This window comes from Oratosquilla oratoria, chromosome 33 (assembly GCF_046742065.1).
Source record: "Oratosquilla oratoria isolate Oo_2021 chromosome 33, ASM4674206v1, whole genome shotgun sequence".
In the NCBI taxonomy this organism is placed as follows: Eukaryota; Metazoa; Arthropoda; class Malacostraca; order Stomatopoda; family Squillidae; genus Oratosquilla; species Oratosquilla oratoria.
This window is the reverse complement of record NC_134809.1, coordinates 43,374,483-43,398,743: the sequence shown is the minus strand read 5'-3', so window position 1 is coordinate 43,398,743 and position 24,261 is coordinate 43,374,483. Positions and strand designations below refer to the sequence as shown.

The 24,261-nt window shown below is 40.5% G+C and overlaps 1 protein-coding gene across 11 annotated transcripts in view; it reads left to right on the top strand.

The window, feature by feature from the left end:
* Positions 1-24,261, top strand: part of LOC143017865 (uncharacterized) — a 466,837-nt gene that overhangs the window by 386,289 nt on the left and 56,287 nt on the right. The window contains exon 1 of one of the 11 annotated variants that reach the window (XM_076172855.1): positions 8,384-9,367. The exons of the other annotated variants lie outside the window; for them this stretch is intronic. The gene's annotated coding sequence lies outside the window, so the exon portion shown is untranslated. Of the gene's footprint in view, positions 1-8,383; positions 9,368-24,261 lie in introns of those variants that run through there. 11 annotated transcript variants of the gene reach the window in all.

Genomic DNA, 24,261 nt, shown 5'->3' with positions numbered 1-24,261 from the left:
GTGTTCGAACAAATCGGTGCTCGACCACCACCTCAGAACGGATTATGGTCGAGTACCGAGGTACGACTGTACAAGAGGACACGGAAAGAAAATCAAGAAAGACAGCTATAGAAGAGATCTGAAAAAGAACAGCTTTCCTCACAGAGTAATAGACAGTTGGAACAAGTTAGATGAGAAAGTGGTGTGTGCAAAAACAATACATGAATTTAAAAATAGTTTAGCTAAAATGAGATATGAAGACGGGACACCACGAGCATAGCTCCCCTTCCCATAAAATACAACTAGGTAAATACACTTTCGTCAGATGGATTGGGAGAATTGGAGTTCTGAAGAAAAAGCGAAATCTACGAGGATCTCAATGTCAAGGAAGTACCTTATTGTATTTATAGGGAAGGGGAAAGCTCGTAGTGTAGTGGGAAGGTGATAAAAAAGGAGAAGGGGAGGGATTACTGAGGGAAATGGAAGGAAATGAGGAAGGGGAGGACTTGGTCCAGGAGGCCAGGCATCTTGTAAACAAGAGAAGGACCGAGGATGATGATTTTGGAGACGAAGTGACTAACAAAAATGTAAAGATTAGAAATATAGATAAGAGCAGCACAATGGAAGGTGAAGATAATAATTTCTAGGGATTTAATGAGGGGGGGAGGATACCAACCTCCCCCGATTAGCAAGAATAGAGGAAAAACTTGAAAAAATGACAGAACATTGGGGAAGTAGGTTCGGTAACATACCATAGTAAAGATTGCTAAGAGAGTTAAAAAATTGGAAGAACTAGAGAAGATGAACAAAAACTTAACTAAAGAAAGAGAATAATTAAAAAGACAGTTAAAAGAAGTAAAAGAAGAGAATGAGGAATTAAAGAGGAATAATAAAGACAATAAAGAGGCCATAGCAAAAGAAGCACAGGGCTGGAAAAAAAAATCAAAAGAAAATAGTAAAGTTGCATTTACTGACATAATAGAACAGCAAATGAGAGAACAAACTGAAGACTCAGTTATTAAAGTGATGAAACAGAAGGAGAATATAGTAAGAGACTTAGCAGATAAAAAAAAATGTATAATTATATTAGGAATGGAAGAGAAATATAACCTAAATAGAACAACAAGAATCAATGAGGAAAAAGAAAAAGTAAGCAGTTTACTAGAATTAGTTCAGGAAGATGAACCTGAAAATATGAAAGAAATTGTAGAGATGTATAGGCTTGCAAAGTATAGTACAGATAAGACCAGACCAATTAAGATTAAATTCAGGTCACAAACGACGGCAGAGAATATCATAGCAAAAACAGGGAAACTAGCAGCCAGTGAACAATATAAAAAAGTATGGATAAAATGAGAAATGAATAAAGAGGAAAGAGAGGAGGAAAAAATGAAAAGACATGAAGCTAAGGAAAAAAACGAGAATAGAACAGAGTAAAAAAAAGAAGTTCTATTGGAGAGTAGTGAATATGAAAGTAAGGAAATACGACATACTAGAGAAAAACAAAAGGGAAACAGAGAATACAGTGGAAGTGGCAGAAAACTAAAAGTGTCTTACACAAATATAGATGGATTAATAACAGGATTGAATGAGTGGAATATTATCTGAGGGAAAAAGGACTGGATAGAATGGGAATTGTATAAACGAAATTAAAAGGTCCACTACCCAACGGTGTAGGACATGATGCATATAATTATTGGATTAGAAACAGAGAGACAAAACAAGGGGGTGGAGTTATGTTCCTGACTAAGAAGGATATAAACGTGAGGTGTGTCACATATGAAAAGAATACAGTAGAGATGATTATGATCAAAGTGGAAGACAGAGATAAGAAGAGCAGAAAGTTTGTGATAAATTATATGCCTCCAAAAACAGCCTCGTGGGAAGAGAGTGAACATAAAAGTCTGTTAGAAGACGCAAGGATAACATTAAATAAGATAATGGAAGATGGAGGAAGAATAGTTATGATGAGTGACTTTAATTGCAAAGAAGTCTGCTGGGAAGAGATGACAGTAAAGGGTGGAGATGGCTCATGGGGAAATGTTCTACTCGAGATGATTATTGACCACACAATGACACAATGGATACAGGAGAACACTAGGTATAGAAATGAAGAAGAACCATCAAGACTAGACCTAATAATCACATCTGAACCTAGAATAGTGGAAAAGATAGAATATAAAACACCAATAAGTAAAAGTTACCACATATTGATTGAACTAGAACTAAATGAGGAAAAATACATGAAAAGAAATGAACAATATAGAAAAGGAAGAATGATGTACGAAAAAACAAACTTTGATAAAATAAGAGAATTCTTTCAAAAAGAAAACTGGGAAGGAATATACAAAGAAGAAACAAAAGTGGAAGAGAAATGGAATATATTGACAAAAATTTATAAAAAAAAAAAAAAAAAAAAAAGTCCCAAGACAAAAACAAGAAAAAGAATATGTAAAGTGCTGGTACAACAAAAGTTGTGGGGAGTTAAAAGACAAAAGAGATAAAGCTTGGACCAAATGGAAGAAAGAAAAAGACTTGAAAAATGGAAAATATATACATGTTATAGAAATGAATATGTACAAGTGTGCAGAGAGGAAAGGAGAAAATATGAAAAAGATGTCATAGAAAAATGTAAAGATCAACCAAAATTATTAACAGATTTGTAAACAACAAACTGAAAAACAAACAAGATTTGGAGAAATTAAGAAAAGGAGTTGAATACACAGAGGAAATTGAAATGGCAGAAATTATGAACAAGCATTTTAAATCAGTGTTTACAAGGGAGAATATACAACTGGAAGAGATCGAATGGAAAGAGAAAGTCCCCCCTATGAAAGAAATAGAAGTAACAAAGAATGAAATAATGAAACACTTGAGTAATCTTGATGTTAGAAAATCGCATGGACCAGATGAAATAGGAAACTGGATTTTGAAAGAATGCAGGAATGCACTGGCAGACAAAATACATAGCATAATAAACAGTTCCTTGAAAGAAGGAAAAGCTCCAGATGATTGGAAAAAAGCAAATATAGTACCTATATATAAAGGGGGAAATAAAGAAGACCCTACCAACTATAGACCAGTCTCTCTAACAAGTACAATAGCAAAAATTTGTGAAAGAATTGTCAAAAGTAGATGGGTAAAATATTTAGAAAAAAACAATGTGCTAAATCCAAGGCAATTTGGATTCAGACAAGGACGATCATGCGTCACCAATTCAATATGTTTCTATTCAAGTCTAATAGATATAATACAAGAAAGAGATGGATGGGCTGATTGTGCATTTCTAGACCTAAAAAAAGCTTTTGACAAAGTACCACATAAGAAGTTGCTTAAGAAATTAGAAACTGAAGGAGGAATACAGGGCAAACTGCTTAAATGGATGGAAGACTTTTTGCAAGAAAGAAAAATGAGAGTAGTGATAAGAGACAAACACTCAAATTGGGATGAAGTAATAAGTTGTGTTCCACAAGGAACAGTTCTGGCCCCAATAATGTTTGCTATATATGTTAATGATATGGATGAAGAAATTGAAAGTTATATGAGGTTCTTTGCAGATGATGCAAAACTATTAAAAAAAAGTAAACACGGAAGAAGATTGTGAGTCACTACAGAGTGATCTAAATAAAGTATGGGAATGGAGTAGGAAGTGGGAGATGGAGTTCAATACTAAAAAGTGTAGTATAATGGAATTTGGAAAAAGCAAAACAGAATAACAGGATCATATAAATTGGGAGAAGAAGGAATATAAAAAGTAGAAAATGAGAAGGACCTGGGAGTCATTGTTATGAATAATATGTCACCTGAGAAACATGTAAATAAGATTTTTGGTGAAACTTATAATTTAATAAGAACAATCAAAGTGGCATTTACATACGTGGATGAAGAAATGGTGAAGAAAATACTAATCACTCTGATAAGACCAATATTGGAATATGCATAACGATGTGGTCACCAATTACAAAAAAAAAAACAAAAAAAAAAAAAAAAAATGTATAAAAAAACTTGAAAGAATACAAAGAGCAATTACAAAATTGACACCAACACTCTCAAAACTATCATATGAAGAGAGACTAGCATAACTTGAGCTACAGACACTAGAGCAAAGAAGAGAGAGAGGAGATTTGATAGCTATTTACAGAATCATGAAAGGCATAGAAATTATTGATAGAGAGGACCTAATAAAATGGGATGATAGAAATACAAGAGGACACGGAAAGAAAATCAAGAAAGACAGCTATAGAAGAGATCTGAATAATAGCAGCTTTCCTCACAAAGTAATAGACAGTTGGAACAAGTTAGATGAGAAAGTAGTGTGCGCAAAAACAATACATGAATTTAAAAATAGTTCAGATAAAATGAGATATGGAGACGGGACACCACAAGCATAGCTCCCCTTCCCGAAAAACAACAACTAGGTACAACTAGGTAAATACACACACACAGCGAAGATTGGAACTCCGAAAAAAAACAATTTCTGTGGATTTCAGTGATGAGAGAGTACCTGTGTTGTATTAGTAGGGAAGGGAAAAGCTCATTGTGTAGTGGGCAGGTAATAAAAAAAGGAGAAGGGGAGGCATTATTGAAGAAAATGGAAGGAAATGAGGAAGGGGATGAACAAGCCTTAAATGTCAGAAGGAGTGGAAACAATAAAAGATGTGTAGATGACACAGCTGATGTTGAACAAGTAAGTAAAGGAATTAAGAGTAGAAATATAGATAGGAGCAGCTCAATAGAAAGTGGAGATAATTATTTCTATGGATTTAATGAGGGAGGAGATGTCAACCTCCCCCCAATTAGCAAGTCTAGAGGAAAAACTAACAAAAAGGAACGAATCATGGGAGGTTAGGTTTAGCCAACTCACACTACTTACACAGAGTTGATAAATTGGAAGAACTGAAGAAGGATAATCAAAACCTACCTAAAGAAATAGAAGAGTTAAAAAGACAGTTAAGAGAAGTAATGGATGAGAATTAGGAATTAAAGAGGAATAAAAAAGATAATAAAGAATCCATAGCAAAAGAGATAAGTGGTTGGAAAAAAGTCCAGGAGGATAACAAAATTGAATTTAGAGATATAGTGGAACAACAGATGAAGGAACATAATAAGGACACAGTTATTAACGTGATGAGAGAGAAGGAGAATATAGTAAGAGACTTAGCAGATTAAGAGAAATGTATAATTATATTAGGAATGGAAGAGAAGCATAATCCAAATAGGACTACAATAGTAAGGGATGAGAAGGAAAAAGTAAACAAGGTGATAAAATATTTCAAGGTGAACAAGAAATATAGAAAGTGAAGAAATATATAGACTAAGGAAATAAAATATAGACAAGACCAGACCAGTTAAGGTTAAATTCAGGTCACAAACGACAGTAGAGAATGTCTTATTAAAAACAGGGAAACTAATAAAAAGTGATCAGTATAAACAGGTATGGATAAAAAGAGAGATGAATAGAAAACAAAAAGAGTCGAAGCTAAGGAAAAAAAAAACGAGAACAGGGCAGAGATAAAAAGAAATTCTATTGGAGAGTAGTGAATATGAAAGTGAGGAAATGGTTCATAGTAGAGAAAAACAGAAGGGAAACAGAAAACAGGATGGAGGTAACAGAAAATTAAAAGTGTCTTTCACAAATATAGATGGCTTAATAACAGGCTTGAATGAACTGAATGATTACCTGAAGGAAAAAGAACCGGACATAATGGGAATTGTAGAGACAAAATTGAAAGGTCCATTACCACCCAACAGTGTAGGACATGGTGCATATAATTATTGGATTAGAAACAGAGAAGTAAAACAAGGTGGTGGAGTTATGTTCCTGACTAAGAAGGATATAAATGTGAGGAATGTTACATATGGAAAGAATAGAGTGGAGATGATTATGATGGAAATAGAGGACAGGGACAAGAAGAGCAGGAAGTTTGTGGTAAATTATGTGCCTCCTAAAACGGCTTCGTGGGAAGAGAGAGAACACAAAAATATGTTAGAAGACACAAGGATAACACTAAATAAGATAATGGAAGATGGAGGAAGAATAGTTATAATGGGTGACTTTAATTGTAAAGAAATCTGCTGGGAAGAGATGACAGTGAAGGGTGGAGATGACCTATGGGGAAATGTACTACTTGATATGATTATAGAACATACAATGACACAATGGATACAAGAGAATACTAGGTATAGAAATGAGGAAGAACCATCGAGACTGGACCTAATAATCACATCAGAACCTGAAATAGTGGACAAGATTGAATATAAGACACCACTAAGTAAAAGTGACCACATATTAGTTGAACTGGAGCTAAATGAAGAAAAAGAAATGTGGGAAATAATGAATAATATAGAAAGGGGAGATTGATATATGAAAAAATAAATTTTGATAAAATAAGAGAATTTTTTTTTTAAGAAGCAGACTGGGAAAGGATATACAATGAGGAAATATCAGTAAAAGAGAAATGGAAAATTTTGACAAAAAATTATAAGAAAGGAGTAGAAAAGTATGTTCCAAGTCAAAAACAATAAAAAGGATATGTAAAATGTTGGTACAACAAAAGATGTAGGGACTTGAAAGACAAAAGGGATAAAACTTGGATAAAATGGAAGAAAGACAAAATACCCGAAAAATGGAAAATATATACTGGTTATAGAAAGGAATATGTACAAGTGTGCAGTGAAGAAAAGAGAAAATACGAAAAGGATGTAATAGAAAAATGTAAAGATCAACCAAAACTATTTCATGCATTTGTAAACAACAAACTGAAAAACAAACAAGAATTAGTGAAATTACGACAAGGAGGAATTGAATACACAGAGGAAATAGTAATGGCAGAAATTATGAACAAGCATTTTAAATCGATGTTTATGAGGGAGAAAATACAACCTAGAGATGTCGAGTAGGAGGAGAAAGTCCCCCCTATGAAAGAGAAGTAACAAGGAAAGAAATAATGAATCACTTGAGTAATCTCGATGTTAGAAAATCGCATGGTCTAGATGAAATGGCAAACTGGATTTTGAGAGAATGCAGGAACGAACTAACAGACAAAATACATAGTCTATTAATCAGTTCATTGAAAGAATGAAAAGTTCCAGAAGATTGGAAAAAAGCAAATATAGTACCAATATATAAAGGGGGAAACAAGGAAGACCCTACTAACTATAGACCAGTCTCTCTTACAAGTAAAATAGCTAAAATTTGTGACAGAATGATCAAAATTAGATGGGTAAGGCATTTGGAAAAAAAAAAAGAATGTGCTAAATCCAAGGCAATTTGGATTTAGACAAGGAAGATAATGTGTCACACACTTGATGTGTTTTTATTCAAGACTAATAGATATAATACAAGAAGGAGATGGATGGGCTGATTGTGCCTTTCTAGACCTGAAAAAAGCTTTTGATAAGGTGCCATATAAGAAATAGCTAAAGAAATTAGAAACTGCAGGAGGAATACAGGGCAAACTACTGAAGTGGATGGAAGACTTCTTGAATGAAAGAATAATGAGAGTGGTGATAAGAGACAAACAAGGAAGACCCTTCTAACTGTAGACCGGTCTCTCTTACAAGTACGGTAGCTAAAATTTGTGAAAGAATTAACAAAATTACATGGGTTAAGTATCTGGGGGAAAAAATGTACTAAATCCAAGGCAATTTGGATTTAGACAAGGAAGATCATGTGTTTCAACCTTGATGTGTTTCTATTTAAGACTAATAGACCTGAAAAAAGCCTCTGATAAGATGCCACATAAGAAATTGCTAAAGAAATTAGAAACTGCAGGAAGAATACAGGGCAAACTACTTAAGTGGATGGAAGACTTCTTGCATGAAAGAAAAATGAGAGTAGTGATAAGAGACAAACATTCTAATTGGGATGGAGTGATTAGTGGAGTTCCTCAAGGAACAGTTTTGGCCCCAATAATGTTTGCTCTATGAATTAATGATATGGATAAAGGAATTGAAAGTTATATGAGCTTCTTTGTGGACGATGCAAAAATGTTGAAAAAGTGAACACTTAAGATTGTGAGTCGCTGCAGACTGATCTCAATAAAGTATGGGAATGGAGTAGGAAGTGGGAGATGGCATTCAATATTAAGAAGTGTAGTATAATGGAATTTGGAAGAAGCAAAAAAAGATTAGTGGGATCATAGAAATTGGGAGAGGAAGAAATTTAAAAAAGTGGAAAATGAGAAGGACCTGGGAGTCATTATTATGAATAATATGTCCCCTGAGAAACTTAAAAAAAAAATGGAGAAACTTATAATTCAATAAGAACAATCAAAGTTTCATTTACATACCTAGACGAAGAAATGTTGAAGAAATATATCTAGTCACTTTGATAAGACCAAAATTGGAATATGCAGCGACGACGTGGTCAAGTACAAAAAAAAAAAAAAAAAATGTATAACAAAAATTGAAAGAATACAAAGAGCAATTACGAAATTGGCACCAACGCTCTCAGAACTATCACATGAGGAGAGGCTGGCAAAACTTGAGCTTCAGACATTGGAGCAAAGAAGAGAGAATTGATAACTATTATAGAATCATGAAAGGCATAGAAACTATTGATAGAGAGGATCTAATAAAATGGGGTAGTAGAGATACAAGAGGACACGGAAAGAAAATCAAGACAGTTATAGAAGAAACCTCAAAAAGAACAGCTTTCCCCACAGGGTAATAGACGTTTGGAACAAATTAGATGAAAATGTGATGTGTGCAAAAACGATACACGAATTTAAAAATAGTCCACATAAAACGAGATATGGAGACGGACACACACGAGCATAGCTTCCCTTCCCATAAAATACAACTAGGTAAATACACATACCCATCTCCGCCCACGAGATGTGGAGTAACGGCTTGCACAGCATCGATACTGAAAATATTTCAGCCTTGGGCGGGATACGAACTCGGACCACTGGAGTAGCAGTTGCAAACGCAACCGCTATGCCGTCGAGCTATGTCTTTGAGGGTGTGTATGCGTGTGTCTTTGTAAGGCCACACCATTACCCATAGATCGAGCTTTTTATTAACTCCGAGCTTACATCCGGGAGGGTAATAACTGTCGATCATGAGTCCAGAACTTGATCCAAGATCGTAGTGAAACAGGGAGAGATCTGAATCCTATCTTTTATGGTTGTCTGGTCGTTGGCACGTTTGTTGGCCACAAGGTGCATGAATGAACAGACAACAAAACATGTATTCGTTTGTATGTGTGTGCGCGCGCGAAAGTGGGTGAGCGGGTGAGAGGGTCTAATAGAGCGAGTCCACGGTTGGAATGCCACTAGATCATTTTCTTGCAAGTCGTGGACGGGGGAGGACGGGCGGGCGAGCAAGTGAGTGGGTGAGCGAGTGAGCGAGCGACCGAACGACCGACCGACTGACCAACCAACGGGTAAGGCGCTTGCGCAGTGTTTGTATACAACGGCTGAACTGAATTTTATATACCGTTGTTGCGCCCCATGTATCAGTTCGTAAATACAGTATTAAACGGAGCCTGAAGTTCTACAATATTGGTGATAAATACACACACACACTGAAGAAAAACAGTTTTCTACATAGAATAGTGGACACTTGGAACAAACTGGACAATGAAATAATATGTGCAAAAATCATTCATGAGTTTAAAAGCAAACTAGACACTGCGAGATACAAAGGCGGAACACCACAAGCATTACTCCCCTTCCCGCAAAATACTAGGTAAACACACACACACACACACACACAAACGGGTTACTACGAGCATAGCACTTGTCCCGTAGAGTACAACAAGGTAAATACAACTAGGTAACGATACACAATGATATGGATGTAGGAGTGAAGTGTTACATGAACTTCTTTGCTGATGATGCCAAACTACTTAAGAGAGGAAGCACAGACGAAGACTGCAGATCGCTACAAGAAGACCTATTGACAAAATATGGAAATGGAGTCAGAAATGTGAAGTGAACTTTAACATTAAGAAATGCAGTATAATGGAATTTAGAAAAAGCAAAAGTAGAATATCGGGTCAATATAAAATTTGTACAAAGGAAGTAAAAAAAGCCGACACAGAAAGGGATCTTGGAGTAATTATGTCAAGTGACTTGACACCTGATAAACATGTCAACAAACTAGTTGGAGAGATTGTTAACTTATTAAGATCAATGAAAGTGGCCTTCGACTACATGAATGAAGAAATGGAAAAGAAAATAGTCATTACACTGATAAGACCTAATTGGAGTATGCTGCGACACTATGGGCACTTAGTACAAAAAAAAAATCTAAGAGCAGCGACAAAAATGGCATCTACTCTCAAATTCGACATTCGAACAAAGATTGGATAAATTACATCTATCAACACTGGAACAGAGAAGAGAAAGAGGCGATTTGCTGGCTACAGAATTATGAAAGGGATGGAAGTACTTGGTAGAGATGACTTATTAAAATGGGACAGAAGAGAAACAAGAGGACACGAGAAGAAGCTAAAGGACAGTTACAGAAGAAATTTGAAAAATAATAGCTTCCCACACAGAGTGATTGATGTCTGGAACAAACTAAACTGAGTGTCAAAGCTACACAAGATTTTAAGAACAAACTGGATGCAGAGATACGAAAACGGGTCACTACGTGCACAGCTCTCGTCCCGTAAAACACAACTAGGTAAAAATACACACACACACACACACACACACACACACACACACACACACACACACACACACACACACACATATATATATATATATATATATATATATATATATATATATATATATATATATATTATATAAATACATATACCGTGTATATATATATATATATATATATATATATATATATATATATATATATATACATATATATATATAATATACATATAATATACATATACCGTATATATATATATATACATACATATATACATACTATATATTAGTGCAGTGGATTCTTATTTGGCAGGATTGAGTTTGGTTTCTTGATGCAATGATTCAGTGGTGTTATGTTTATGACGATATACACTCCGTTTCGAATGTTGCCATGAAAACGAACTTTATGTTGTTGAACATTTATATTTTGCATATTTTCGAATGAGGACGAATAGTTTTGTTAAATAAGAGCTGCGAGTACAAGTTTACTGTACTTTTCCAGAATGTGTATACGCACACACATGATGTTTGTGTTTTGTCGTAAATGATTTACCATCGCTTATCTGCGAACATGCGCGTACAGGCATGCCAACGCACATATTTTGTTACAGATCATGTCGTATTAGATCAAATTGATTGTCGAACTTTTAATAAAGTTCCCGCAGATTTTGAACTAACACCAGACGACTTTATTCAGATGAAGGGCCTCCAATTTATTATTATTAATTTTTCAAGTTTGTAATAGCTCTTCGCTCTCTCCCTTCCCCCCATTCTTCGTCATAATTTAACCAAACATCTGAAATGAAGTACCTATTTCTGAGTTCGGTATACAGTACTTAAACCCAGGGCCCTCACATGGGCAGGGGGCTCATATGCCCTGGGGTGGCCCATTTAGGGGCCAGCAATATCTAGTCTGGACATGCCGCCCACAAGGCTGACAAAATAATAATAATAATAATAAAAAAAAAGGCAAAGGAGCTTGAATGTTTTACCGTAATATACGATTTTTGCGGTAGAATAAACAGGATAAGAAATATTTTTCTCTCATCCTTTCTGCAATAAGGACATTAAGTACAAAATTTAAAATGTTTAATTAATTCGCAAACCAATAGCTAAAACAGGCTGTAAGAAAGGGTAGAGGTGGGAAATGGTGATGGGGGAGGGGAGCGTAATTATTTATTTTATTTTATTTATCTATTTATTATTTTTTTTAATGTTACTCCCACAGGCTTTGAGCCCGTGCGGTGGTGTTTATGGAAGACACACCTTGCAGAGAGGAAGTGGGATGGTGTAGCTAGCTAGAGGAGCAGGGGAGGGGGGCAGTGGAAAAGAGGCTGCAGCTGTCAGAGAGGCGGCGGACGCTCTAGTAGCTGACGGAGCTCATAGGGGCTTTGGAGGCGGCAGAGGCGGCTCACAAGACCTTCAGGGGGCGGGGCAGTCGCTCAGGTAGTGGAGGAGGAGGTCGGCATTTTCGGCGCGGCAGTGGTTGCACCGGCCGTCTTCCGTGGTGCACCGGGGATTCATTTGCCAGAAACAACGGTCCTTGAGACGCAGCCTGAAGAGCAGCTTTTCTACCCGTCTGGGAGTGGAGCGGGGGAGTATTAGAGGTTTATATGCTGTCACCCTCTTGTACCACCCCGCCCGTTGGGAAGTCTCTGCCTCACTGCGTGCGTGCTAATGCCTTGGTTCGAAGTTTGAGCTGGCTGCTGCTGGGAGGGACCTGGACATCGACCCTGGGGCGCTGGCGAGCAGCCGCGTCAGCGAGGTCGTTGCCATGGACACCGACGTGACTTGGCACTCAGTTGATAATGACGTTCCATCCAGGATGGTGTAATTTGTGCAGTAGCGCAAGGATATTGGTGAGTAGGTGGACATTGTCTCCAGGCTCTGCGTGTTGCAAGCAGCTCATCATGCTCAGAGAGTCGGTGTGGATAACCACAGGATTGGAGTGGGATACGAGGACGTGCTCTAGGACCCCCTGCATCGCTACGGTCTCGGCTTGAAGAGAGGACGCGGAGTCACTGACTCTCCTGCTGAAGATATATCCATCAGTTACGAGGGCGGCTCCGGCAGCGTGCGGGCTGTTTGTTTCTACCGACCCGTCGGTGTAATAGTTCGTGTGACCAGGTTGCGTCAGTGCCCGGATGCCGTTGTTTGCCGACATGCATGCACTGGCTGGGCGGCATGCGCCCTTTTTTCCCGAGAGCGACGTAATTTGGAAGGTCACGGGAGCCGGTGCCCACGGCGGCGGGCATTCATAGTCCGGATGGGATTTCGGTATGCTCTTCTCGAGGAGAGGTTGACGTAGTTAGAAGGAATCCAGAAGCTTGGCCGCTTGAGAGAGCCAAGTGTTGGGGCGAAGCGGTGTGTCTTTACGTTTTAGGGAGGTGTAGATGGCCCTACGTGACAGGTAGTCGCCTGTCCAGATGAGAAGTCTACCTCTCACACCTTTGCAGGCGAGATTGTCTTCAATACCCAGAGGACTGACTAGCTCGAAGGCCTTTTCCAGATTGAGGAATATTGTGATGGAAGGCTTGCTCCTCACTGCAGTAAGAAAGGTGGCATTGCTGTGGGCCATCCCAGTGCCTTTGTGATAAGCATAGATATGCTCATGCAACAGACCTAGTTTCCATAGCAACCTGTTGAGCACCATTCTCTCTGCTGCTTTCCCCATGCAACTGACCAGGCTGATGGGGTGGTAGGTACTGGGTTCCTTGGTTTTGAGAATTGGCACTATTGTGGCCATCTTCCAGGCTGTGGGCATTTTGCCAGTCCTTCAGGATGCATTGACTGCAGAGAAAGGCTTTGTCTCCTGCAGGTCCAAGGTGTGCCAACATGGAGTAGGTGACTCTGTCCTTATTGGTAGCAGTGTCCTTGTCAGGTCTGTGGGTGGCCGTGAGCTCTCCGAGAGTGAATTCTGTGCCAGTCTCGTCTGACTGGGCCATCATGTCCCCGACGTGGTGGATTCTTCCCTCCCGCAGCTGCTGTTGCGTCTCCTGGGCGCGCTGCAGTAGGAAGGCGCTGCTGGTTCGAGAGGCGAATTCTTCTACTAGCCGCTGCACATCTGCGGTTGGGGCATGATGGGTTAGACGCACGTGAGACCTAGTGGTGGCAACATGAAGTTTACACAAGAGCTCTGAGAGGTGTGGGTGTTGAAGCCCTCGCACCGCTCGTGAAATTTGTTTATCCTGACACGTGTAACCGTGGTATGCACTTCGAGAACTGCCGCTCGGAGGTTAGCAAGATTGACCTGTGTCCTGTTCCGCCGGAAGGCGCGGCGGAACATGCACACCCTGTAGTTAGCCTCTCTTACTTCCTTGTTGTAGTACCAGTGGTTCTTGTGTCTCCGGGTGAGCTGTCCCTGCAGGGGAATCGCACCATTCGCGGCAGCGTGGAGGGCGGCTGAGAAGTTCGCCTTCAAGCTGTCTACGTCCCATGCCGAAGGGTTTTACTCAGTTGCCCAGGTCGCCAGGGCGTTGGAGAAGAGAGGCCAGTTGGCCTTGGATGTGTTCCACCGCGGAATGTGTGCCACCACCGATGGCGGAGCCACATCTCGTATGTACGTACATACGGCAAAGTGGTCACTGGTGACAACGGGGTGGATCTCCCATCTTCGCGCGGGAGGAGAGAGTGGCAGTCACAAGGGTTAAGTCGAGCCTGCCTCCCCGTACGTGGGTCGGAAATCCGTTGTTCAGCAAGGCGATGTCGGAGGAGTTCAATGTAAGGTGTAGGTGATTCCCAATATCATTGGGGCGCAGTGTGGATGACAAAGATGGGTGGTGAGCGTTAAAATCCCCTCCAAGGATGAAGAGAAGAAGGCCCACTTGGTAGGGAGTAGTGCGATGTGGTCAGAGAAGATAGTCTGTATGGGAAAGTACTTAACGTGTGTCGCTGCTAGACCAGATGTGATGTGGTCGAGCGTGCCTCCTCTTGAGTGTATGACACTCCCAGTGGGCCAATGAGTGAGGCGGTGGCGGTGGATGTACTCGAAGAGAGGTAGCCCACGGCGGTTAGAGGAAGGGGAGACATCTAGGGTAGGGTGCCGGGCGTTGAACTGCCATGTCATGGATAGAGCAACGTATGAGTTGATGGGGGATGGGAGAGTGAATGTAACTTAGAAGGCCATTCCTGACATGATAGATATGCGAGACGTAGCATGAGAACGGAGGTGCCTATTTCCCAGGATCGTGGCCAACAAAAGCTTCTTGGATAAATACAGTATAACTTGTGGTTGGTGGCGGCATACATAGGTCTTGAGGTAAGTAATTTTCGGATAACTGTTAATGCCACAAGTATTCTAAGTGATGATGTGAAATTTCATCTCGTTAGCAAAGTTTGCCTTTGGGTTTACAGGTGGCTGGCGGAGACGATGACGTGGAGGTGGTACTGCTCTGAGGCGTGTGTTGTAGCTTGATAGGTATTTGGTTACTGAATTTTTCGAACCAGTTGGTGAGGGCCTCCAGTTTCTCGGAGAAGGTGGCGACAGTCGTGATGATGACTTGGTGGGATTTGACAAGCGTGGCTAGGGTGCGCTCAGTGGAGGTTTGCTTTGCGGCGAGGCTATCGATGTGATTTTTAATTGCGTCAAAGCGCGTTGTAGTTGCTGTGCAATGTGCCGTTAAGTTGGCACCGGTCTTGGGGAGGGCAATTATTTGCGGTGAGTCAGGCAAGTTTGAGGGTGTCAGCGGTCGGACGGCTTTTGTGCGAGACTGATGGGGTGGTGGTGGATATGTAGTCTGGGAAGTGGCCACCTGAGGACGCTTCGTACATCCGTGCCATACATTCACTCCGGGTTCGTAACAGCGGAGGGCATTTCCACATGGATAAATTGGGAGTGGGAAGCTGGTCGGCTGTAGAAGCTTCATTAGTGTTGATGGGCTGAGAAGGGGTGCGATGTGGGCAAGTGCGGGAGGGGTGAGCACTTGCACACCAGCCACATTTGTCAATGGAAGCAGTACAATACCGACACCCCAGTATTTGAAGCACCAGGGCTATTCATCTTTCATCCATCGGAACTTGATCGGTGTTCGGCAAGGAAGGAAGCTGAAGTGATGTTCTGTAGGTGGTGGTTGGGGGTGACTCCAGACAATAACAAGGCAGTTTGAAGGGTGCCCCGTGTTGGTAGAAGCGGCGCACACTGTATACACCCGAAAGATTTTTTGCTAGGGACGGGTCAACGCCGACAGGGTAACGGGTGGCGAGATACGTGGGAAATTTATGTGGTCTATCGGTCGAGTTCTGAACACCGAATTTTGGGGATAAGAAATTACCCTTCGTGGCACTCTCAATGGTCTCGGTAAGTCCAAGATCTAAGGATATAAGGTCTAACCACTTCCGACCGAATTTCGAGGGAGTTGGCGCAGCGGGCCCGTGAACGTCACCTGGCTGTTCAAAGTGGGGTTCTCGAGTCCTATAGCTGTCAGTTGAAGCTGGTCCGTCGTTCGGGAATGTTGTCGCTTTCGCTCGCACCGCTCCACGCAATTAGTTATATTCTGACAAATATTATATAAGATATATATAAATATATATAAAATATTATAGTTCCTGTCTATATATATGAATATATAATATATATGATATAATATATATATATATATATATATATATAATATAAAATATTATAGTTCCTGTCTTCCTTGGCGTTTCACAGTTTTCTTCAGTGTTTCACAAAGAGAAAACGGACCCAGCCTAATGACGTCAGAAGCTGCGCACAATAATTCAAACGGTCTGACCTGTATATTTAGACCTTGGGTAAGTCTACGTGAAATATACGCATACCGAGAGGTGACAACAGACATTGTCACCTCAGCCAACTCCGGATCGAGCCTGAATGACTTGGTAATTAAAAAAAAAAAAAAAAAAAAAAAGTTTCGTATCCACAGTCGGGTTCTCGCGGAAGATGAGTTTAACATAAAAAGTTTTGGGGGCGAAAGCAGGGGAGGCATTGTCAGGGGAGGTGAACTGTAGGAGAGAGGATGAGGGTGAAGGTGAGTGAGGGAGTTAATTATCGGAAGCCGTGGGTTGAGAGTTCTCGTGCATGAACTACTTAAAAGCTGGAGAATTGGATTCGCTCGTGTTCGAAGTCTGGTTCACAGATCGTTTGGTGGCGGTGGTGTGGGTGGAGGCGGCTGCGGCAGTGGTGGGCTGGGTAGCAGGGAGCAATGGCTGTCATGGTGTGCTACCAATATGTTGTTCGTGCATTGGCAGTGAAGGCCAGTGTTGCTCAGTGATGTCCACGTCTTCGCTGAGAGCGAAGTTGGCATCAATATCGGTGAGAGTGCCCGGTCCAGAATAAGCCATGTTGCCTCAGCAATATGGCAGAATGTAGGCGATTGGTGCTAGTGGGGCTGCAGTGACGTGGATCATTAAGACGCGTCATACTCCTTGAACTGCGCATGCACACACGGGCGGAACACTGGACAGGGTGTTTTGGCCAAGGATAGGATTTTCTTATGGCAAACATTGACTGAGTCCTATATCCCTCAAAACTGCTTATACCTCAAGACTGACGTCTAGTGCTTTATATTGTACTCAGCTAAGGCTGGAAGACAGTAGCTCGCTGGATCTTCTATAATTTCTTCGAAATAGTAGGTCAATTGCGGGTGTGTTTACATTCAGTCAGCAATAGTTTAATATATATATATATATATATATATATATATATATATATTTATATATGTATACATATATATATATAATAGATACTTCATGTGGGCGTTCTAGGGTGACAGTTTTTCATGTGACCCAATAGATAAAATAAAACCAAACGATTGTCAATGTAGAAGGATATATATTTTTATTGGTCCCATAAGAAAGTGTATGCTGACGTGGAGACTGCGATGCGTTCAGAACTTTGTACTTAAAATGATCGTAGAGAAACTCGCTACACTGCCATCGACTCGTTGTGAGACATTCAAACGAAACCTCGAGAAATTTGAACGAATGTTTACTGATTATTTAGTGGTCCATGTAGGGATATGGTGAGGCGTTGGAGTAATTGTTTATTTATTTATTTATTTATTTATTTATTTATTTTTGCTGTGCTCTACGTCAAAGTTTATGCAAGACTGACAAACCTAGAGGAAGGAAATACACATTTGTACACTGAAGGATTGTACGAGTGTACGCTCTCTCTTTCCCTCTTCATATGCATGTTGGTTATCAAGGACTGGTTAAAAAGCACTCCACTTAGAAGTCTTTATATTTTTTCGTAACTCTTGTCCCTCTACCTCTGTTCCTATCTTTGCCCCTTTCCCTTTCTCCGTTCTCAGGTAATCCTCTCGTATTTCACCATTTTCTGCATTGCCCAGTTCTTCCCATTCTTCCTCACACTCCCTCCTCCCGCGTCCTCCTCTAAACATTCACCTGACACCACAGTAATCAAACCTGTCCAGTCACACCCTGTTACCCCTCCTAACATATCCTATCATTCATCCCAATCCTCTCCCATTTTCCCCTCTCACCTCTTTGACAAGCTCCTCTCTTTTCTTTCCTTTCCCATCCTCCTTGATTGATATGTGTGGCCGGTTACCTGGCGTCTGTGGGTCTCCTGCCTTGTCAACGGATTGGGTCTACTCTGCACCCCCGCCCCCAATTTTTCAATAACCCATTAACTACCGTACTTGTGTGCTTATTCAGGCTACAATGTGAGGATTTTATTCTCTCTGCCGCTAGGTGATTTTATTCAGCTAAGGGAAAGCCTCTGGGTCCTGATAGGTTAAAAATTTTCATCGACTGGTTTGGGTCTCGTCCATACTAACCGTACACGCTGCTGCTCGCTTCACGTCGATTGTCATCACTACATCCATCAACTGCGTTACTTGATAGAGTAGATACAATTCGATTATAAAAGAAAAAATATTGATGAAACAAACATTAACCGAAGTATATCATTAAAGATATGAAAATATTTGTGAAAAGGAACTGAATACGATTTTCAATAATTACCTGCCCGTATAAAGTAGTATTTTGGGGAGAGGTATTCCCAGCGTACATTTCTTATGCAGTTTGATGTTACACAGTTACTATGTCTATTTTGAATTTACCTAAATTCTAAATTGAACTTATGTTTGGATGGAACCCCTTCCATCTGTTTTCATTTTGTATATTACTAGGTGCACGAACGTAAACAGCTCTTTGCTAAAGGTTTAAGGCACAATGATAACCTAAAACATAGTGGTGGTGTATCAGATCATATGTTCACATACTCTAGTGTCAACACAAGCAAAAACGCATTGAAAATGTTCGTATGAATTTTTAAACTTCTGTTCTCGGTTCGCAATAAAGCTGTGACCCCGCCTTCGATTGCAAATAATCTTGTTAGAAGTTACAGGGTTACAAGTACTGGTCCTTCTGGAGGACCCGCAACGGCAGTTTACCCGCCCGAGTGTAAATTGGGAATTGGCGGGGTTGTTTACTGTTTATATTGTGCGGTGGATTATGCCTTTAACTTTGGCTACCTCTCTTGTAAGGGGGAAAAGCCGTTGGTATATGTATTTATGTTTTTGATTTTATGGTACTAGGTTCTGGTGAAATTTGTTGTCTACATCTTCTGATTTCCGAGTTAGGATAACAATCCAGTCTATAGGCAAATAACAAGTCAACAAACTTTGAAGTTTAGGAGAGCAGGATAAGGAAGGACAAGGAAATATACGAATACATTAATTTGTGGAGGAAGAGAAGGGGTTGTGGGTTAGGAGAGCGAGTGATGGCAGCAGCCGAAACTGCCAAGGATATTTTTCAACAAGAACCCACTGTGTTGGATAAGAAGAAATGAAATAGACGATATCCCTATATTTCGATCACGGACTGTGATCCTCTTCAGTTAAATCACAGTGGTATTCCACTGAAAAGGATCACAGTTCGTGATCGAAATATATGGATATCGTCTATTTCATTTCTTTCTTGTCCGAAACAGTGGGTTCTTGTTGAAATTTACGAATGTGTTACGACATTACTTTGTAGTTGGCAAGGATATGCAGTATGTTATTTGTGTGTGGAAATCCCATGTAGACAAGCGAATCAGTACGCCTCGCTACACTATTCATTTTCTTGTGAAAACTAGTTATATTTATCAGCTATTTCGAAAGGATCCTACTTAATTTAATTTTTCAAAATGCCAGCTAATGAATAATGCTACTATGGATTATTCCGTATCCGTAGTGATTCACGGTGAGGAAAGACCGCATATGAAGGGTATTTGGATCCGTTTTCCCAAACCACATTTGTACTTGGAAAAATGTCAACGATGGGTTCGAACGCGTGGAAGAGAGGATTTTACCACCGAGAACGTGAAAAATACACCTATGCAGTAAACATTTCATAGGTGAATCTAGGCCTACTGATGACCTCTCGCATCCAATTCCTGCCCCTCTCAAGTTCGGAATAGGTTAGTCCACCAAGCACTGAAGCAGTACAATGTTATCCGATTCAAAATTGGTTTATTCATCCATTGTCATCTACAAAGCCTCTGAGGCTTAGGATTGCATGGTATTGGCAGGTTAGGCCTAAACCTAATGACAGTATTCACCATGACAATTAGGTAGTTGTTGACCTTGTTTCCGTACCATTTACCATTGTCGACTATTATAGCCAATGTTGTATGAGCACCTGCTTCAGCACTTTCACCCTGAAAATTAAAAGAGCAAAAATTAAGAAATGAAAATTTTACTGACAAACTAGGTGTAGGATGTAGGTGTAGGACCATGCTTATTTTGAAACATATTTAAAATCCCTTGGCAATTGAATGACTCCCCTGGCCTAACATGCTTAATAAACTAAAGAAAAAATTAATTTGCTACCTAATGTAATATGCATTGCATAGCATGCCATCAGCAGGCCCCAGTAGGCTACCTGTGGCTATTTTAATTAAAGTAAACACTGATAAAGAACTACCTTGAAAGCCTTGAAACACTGCAACGACTGGTTAATACAGTACATGGAGAAACTAACTTGAAACAAAGACTAGACATGCTAGAGAAAAGACCAGACCGGCCATATGATGCCGTGGAAAATACTGTCCCTTTCCACAAGTTTGGCCGTGTTTCCACTAGCTTTTAGTCCTCGACACTCTAACCAACACTTGAATTGAATGTTGGAATAAGTGTCAATACGTTGAATGTCGATCTTGACTCCAGGAACACTCGTCCTTTAACAACAATACCTTTGGAAATGGGTCGCATGTCGTTTCATATACAAAATGCATTTGGTTAGTACGCATCATCCGGGCACCTGGTAGTTTGCCCAATTGCCGATAAAGGGCGTGGTGATTGTGACGTCAAATATACGGTTTGCTATAAGAAGGCGATGATGATGATTTATGAAATTTTTGGCTTGAAAGCCAAGCGCCGGAGCCAGTAGGCCATTTAGCGTATATCTATCATATTGGAAGGCGAGGACGTTGGGATTGTGTATCGACTGTAGAAACAGCACCAGCCCGATCTCGCATCTCGATGGGATGATTGGTTAAGGAGAGAGAGAGAATATATATATATATATATATATATATATATATATATATATATAATATATATATATATATATACACATTGTAACAACCACAATGCCCTTTAATTCTAAGCCATCAAAGACCAGCATGTAGAAATTGAAATGTGGTACTGTCCAGGACTCGAACCCGTTCGAGTTCGAGTCCTGGGGATTACCACATTTCAATTTCAGCATGCTGGCCTATGATGGCTTAGAATTAAAGTGCAATGTGGTTGTTAAAATGTATCTCTAATCACTGGGACACATTCAGTGTTGTACATATATATATATATATATATATATATATATTATATATATATATATATATATATATTTATATTTATATATATATGGAAGGAAGAGAGGCTGAAGGAGGAATTACATGGTGAAGACGAGGGACCAGATGCTAGGAATTGGAAGTGATATGACGATTAATGGATACTGGAGACAAGATAGTATCGGAGGAGGAAAAAACATAGTTTCTACATTAGTTTTACTTGAATAGTAGGGGGATTTAGTGGAATTAGAAATTATTTACAAGGTAGGGAAGACCGGAGTATGGGGGAGTAGGGTGTGCTTATGTGTGAATGATATTTTGACGTAGCCCGAAGGGATTTTCTCCCCGTCTTCTCTTGTTCTGCTTGAGGGGACGGAGAGGGGGCGGGGTCGCCGATTAAGTGAAACGGCCTTGGTGTGGATGTACTGTGTCATGCTGCATTGCTTCTGACTCAGGGCAGTGGGCGAGATACAGGGATGACCCGTCATCCAAGAGGAGATAAGGTGGGGGAAAGGGTGGTAGAGGGTAGTGGAATTGTTTCCATGCGTTCAGGATGGCAAAGAAAAGAGTTCATACACGATATTGATATAATTTAAAGCAAAATCTACACACGAGACATATTACGGACGCTTACAACGAGTACAAAGACAAGACTGCCTACTCCACGTGTGGACGGTGTGGTAGGTCCGACGCGTGTTTACAACTTCCTAGCGCAAACCCGCTAGGCTTTATACGTACATACATTAATATACATAGATAAATATACACATTTATATGTACATACTAATTATGATCTATACACAAGCTCCCATAGCAGAATGGGTGGGAGTAAGTACGTGCCTATGACTTGGCTACCTCCTTTGTAAGAGAAGGGAAAGGTATATAGAGTTTATTGCGCTGGTAATAGTCACATGAAAAAGAATAAAGGGCGTTTGGTGTTGTGTGAAAGGATAACAATTCAGTTTTGCTGGGTGTCGAAAAGGTAGCTGAGGTGAGGAGGGGTTAAGTAGTGGATGTGGTTCGGCTTGGCAATGCATCACCGTTATTCCAATGCCTTATGCATGCCCACACGAACGAAAGTACGCACGCACACAACTCGCGTATACATTGATGCACTTCCCGTAATCCTACACAGGTGAATGACATCACAACAAATGTGCCGCGTCTGTTCCAACCATAAATAATATTTTGCGTGCGGCACTGTCCACCTTTGAACGTTATATCTCGACTCTTAGTCTTTAAATACCCCTGCTCGAATCACTGAGTGATAAAACGAAACCAAATCGGAGTCCTCTGAATTAAGACCAAGAACCGGAAATGCATGTTGCTGTGTGTGAAGAAAATGTAAAGCATTTTCGAAAGGTTCACCTCTCTGGGTAGTTTGACCCAAGTATCTGGGGCATCAAACGTTCCTAGAAATAGGTAGACGACTGGGGTTGCCTTGTGGAATTAAAGATAGTATAGATAGATGCAAGAACCAGTTGACGGAGGTGCGTGGTTTCAAGGTCATTCAGACCCTTGCCATGCAACTGAGAGACTATCCCACGGCTCAATAGATTTTTTTTTATTTTTGGGACAAAATCCTTGCGTTGGATCGTAAGTACCATTTGAGATAGTCTTAATACCAGGACATGCTTGTTGGTGCCGACACGAGGTATCGATAAACATCAGTTTTGGGGTTATGGTCACGTGACTTCTCGCATCCCGAGCGGTCGTGCTGTGGCGTTTTGACTGTGAGGAATGATCGACTGTCACTGAGCTTGGCAGGAGCGGGGTTGGGGGTTGGGGGGGTGTCCACAGGGCTGGAAGAGAAGTGAATATGGCTTAGCGCTGCCACGGGAGTTGCTCCTACTGATTGGAGTTAGGCCATCTGCCTTTGTAGAAATTAGGTTGATCGCGCGCGCGTGTATTTACCCAGCTCGACGGCATAGTGGTAGCACTCGCCACCGCTTTTCTAGCGATCCAAGTTCGGTTCCCGCCCAGGACTGAGGTAGTTTTAGCATCGCTGTGTTGCTAGCCGGCACTTCAACCCTCGACACTAACAACTATGTGTATTTACCTAATTGTACAGAAAAGGAGCAACGCTCGTGGGGACCTGCCTAGCTTCAAATATGTGCGCGTGCGTGTGTGTATACCTTATTGCATTGTACAGTATAAGACTAAAATATATACTAGTGGGACACCGTTACCCTTAGATTCACTTGTTTTATTCATGTTTTCCCATGCCATTCACTGATCAATGCATGTATATGGAAATATATATATTCTGATGACCGTTCACCACTGTAACTGATTTTTATTACTCTTAATAGTTTCCTTTAGTTTATATTTTATCACACACTATCTTGTTGCCAGAATCCCAACACAGTCTCTTTATCACTACACGTATGTTAAAGAGGATGCTCACTGGCCGGGTTAGAGCGTCGCTACTTGCGGCGGAGGTCGAGGTGACGGCAGTTCAAACTCTGCTGCCAGCGAGTTGGACCAAGGGCACGGTTCATTAGATTCCACGCTAAAAGGTCCTCTGTAAAAGTGAGATCGTCCTAGCCTCCTCATAGGGGCAGATCGCAACGTTAAGCCGAATCATCTCATAATGAAGAACCATTGGCAAGCTTTCAAGGAACTCTCAGCTAAGGTTTTGAGTAGAAGTTTTCGGGTGACACTTTGGCTCTTCATCCTTATCAGAGAGGTAGTCTGACTGGACCGGGACTGAGATTGGGTGATTTTGCATTAGCATGCGACCTGAAACTGAACGAGACATACTGCTTGTTCCAAGAGTTAGTGGTGATCGATTTGACTTTTTTTTTTATTATTATTATTTTTTTTTTTTTGCGGGTCTTCATGCGCATGCTTATGCGACGTTAAATAGTACATTAATGTACTCGTGTAGTGACTATC